This window comes from Aplysia californica, unplaced genomic scaffold (genome assembly GCF_000002075.1).
Source record: "Aplysia californica isolate F4 #8 unplaced genomic scaffold, AplCal3.0 scaffold00012, whole genome shotgun sequence".
Lineage (NCBI taxonomy): Eukaryota > Metazoa > Mollusca > Gastropoda > Aplysiida > Aplysiidae > Aplysia > Aplysia californica.
In genome coordinates, this window is record NW_004797282.1 from 2564183 (window position 1) to 2566725 (window position 2543).

The 2543-nt window shown below is 45.8% G+C and overlaps 1 protein-coding gene across 1 annotated transcript in view; it reads left to right on the plus strand.

Moving 5' to 3' along the window:
- Positions 1–2543, plus strand: part of LOC101859749 (transient receptor potential cation channel subfamily A member 1) — a gene marked incomplete in the record, with an annotated part of 51425 nt that overhangs the window by 5501 nt on the left and 43381 nt on the right.

Consider the following 2543-nt stretch of genomic DNA (forward strand, 5'->3'; position numbering starts at 1 on the left):
GTCACAAATCAATTATTTTCTAGAAAATTTCAAACCTAACTGTAAAATGTCAAATTGTGGGTTAAAACTGGGGGGCATGCCCCACTGTAACCCCAAAGATTGTTTTACTTGGTCCAGAGGCACAAAGCATTTTGATTGGTCTATCTCCGACGGAGACGTCTCCGGGTAGATACTGTGGCAGCTCAAAAACGCCGGCACTGACAGGTCAAGATATCAGACGATCAGATTCCAGGAACCCAACACTTTCCCGCGCTCTTTTCGTGCCAGGTCGAGCCGTTTGTATCACGGGATGGGCGATGGGAGATAGTGTGAGAGGGTGAGGCACGAGCCGCTTCTGTGTTTTATGAGGAATAGATCTAGAAAGGTGGGGTAGAGGGGAAACTCGGCTCTTTTACGTGTTGTATCGTGGTTTGTATCTTCACACAGGGATAGGTGTTCCAGAAACTGTGTTTTTGTGTAAGTATGTGTGTATGTGTGTGTATTTGTGTGTGTGTGCCTGTGTGTATGTACATATGAGAGAGAGGGGGAGGGAGTCAGTTTTTACCTCATACTAGCATGTGTAGGTTGTCAACAACCACATTAATGAGAGTGTCCAAAAAATCCGCCGTCAAAAACTGCTCCCACTCTCAGCGAGCTTTTAGCAGTTGCGCTCATCAGCAAACAATAGAACATTACCGATAATAAATTCTCCCTGTGTGACCAATTCCTCTGGGACCATATTGCGTCCCGTCAGGGCTTTCAATTATAGTGAACGTTCTTGTTGATTACAGCAGTCATACTTTTATTGGGCCATTAGTGTAAGTGAGCACAACAGATCCCTGAATCTCATATCAGTCTAAAACTGAGCCGTCAACAATACATTTCCAATCTCCCCCCCCCCCCTTTCCCACCGTTTCCATTATTGACCTTCTCACCCTCCCCCTTCGCCTCCTCCTCTCCTTTTCTTCTTCTTCCTCCCCCTACCCCTCTTTTCCCCCATTCCCATTATTGTACTTCTCCACCTCCCCCCCTCTTCTCTTCCTCTCCCTCCTCTTACACCGCCACCCCCCGCCCCCAGTTATTTAAGTGTTGACTTTTGAAACGGTCCAAAATGGCATAATATTGTTTGATATTGGTCTCCATCACAGAGTACAGAGAGCGCAGGCGAACTAACTGAAGGTGCTAAAGTAGAAATTATTTCTCTGAAACCACTAATCGAATGTTTGATTATTCTAATAATGATGAGCCTAACCATTAAGATATGTTTGTCATTAACGCGTCATGTAGTCAGGTGACCAATTGTATCGTTTTTTATGCTCTTTTGTGGAAATGAGTGCGTTCTCGGGTCCCTTTTTTTATTTTTTCGCTTTGGGTAGTGACGTTCTGAATATAGGTGTTTTACACCTCCACCGACACAATGTAGATCATTTAGTGGGTCCATTCCCACCTCGGTGAAGTGAGGAAATTTCGTGTGTAAGGTGCCTTTCTCAGGGACACAACGTCGGGCCCCTGACAGGATTCGAACCTACGACCATACGGTTGCGAGTCTGAGAGCCTAACCATTAGGTCATCCTTTGAACCACAAATGGCGTAATCAAAGAGTGAGCTCGACAGACGAGCGCGATAAGAACGGAACCATTCCCGAGTAATACAACCATGGAACCGGAAGCTGTTTTGTCAATATTTGACCATAAATCTGACAAGCCAGGATGGAGGCAGTTACGTCTCCGGGGAGGATACAAGTGCTGCTGCTAGTGTTTTGGAGCTCGAAAACAGGTCAATGGAGGTGATGTCTGAGGTGTAGCGGTTCATGTCATACATCTCCCGAGATCAGAGCACGTTAAGAAAGTATTATACAGTCGAAGCTGTCTAAAACGACCACCATTGTCGTGAAGAAAACTCGTGGCCGAGTTAGACAGGTGCACGACTAACACAGTGTCATTATAATGTACAGAAGACACAAGAGGGGAAATGGGTTGTGGCCGTCTGTACAGGTGATTGTGTTTTACAGGTGGCTGATAGAGAAGATTCGATTGGATTTGATCTTTATTTTTCATGACAATGTTCCATGGCTTGAAATTACCCCTCCCCCCTTTTCCTACCCCCCGCCTCCACAACCCCACCCAACCACCGCCCTCTTTCCCCCACGAAGACTGTTCAGGCCCCTGCCAACGATGCCACACCACTTCCCAGATCTATAATCTCCGCATACCGCACTCAGTGTTTTTGCTTTTCTCTCAATTTTCGTGTACCACTGTTCCCAATCATGACCGGTGTCTTAGTGACGGCTTCACTTCTACGGAACATCGGAGGGTTGTCGTGCTTTATTCTCAAGGAGAATGGGACTGCTTCCTTGTGTCTTAGTTTCCGTTAAAAACATCTTATCAACACCCTAATGGATATTTAGACCTACCGAAAAGCAAGGATGATAAACAGATTAAAAATAGGAAACAGGTTATCCATCGATCGATCTATCTATCTGTAAGCACAAACGTCTAAATGCAGAGGGCGCAACTACATTACCGTTCCGTCTTTCTCTCTCTCTCTCTCTCTCTCTCTCTCTC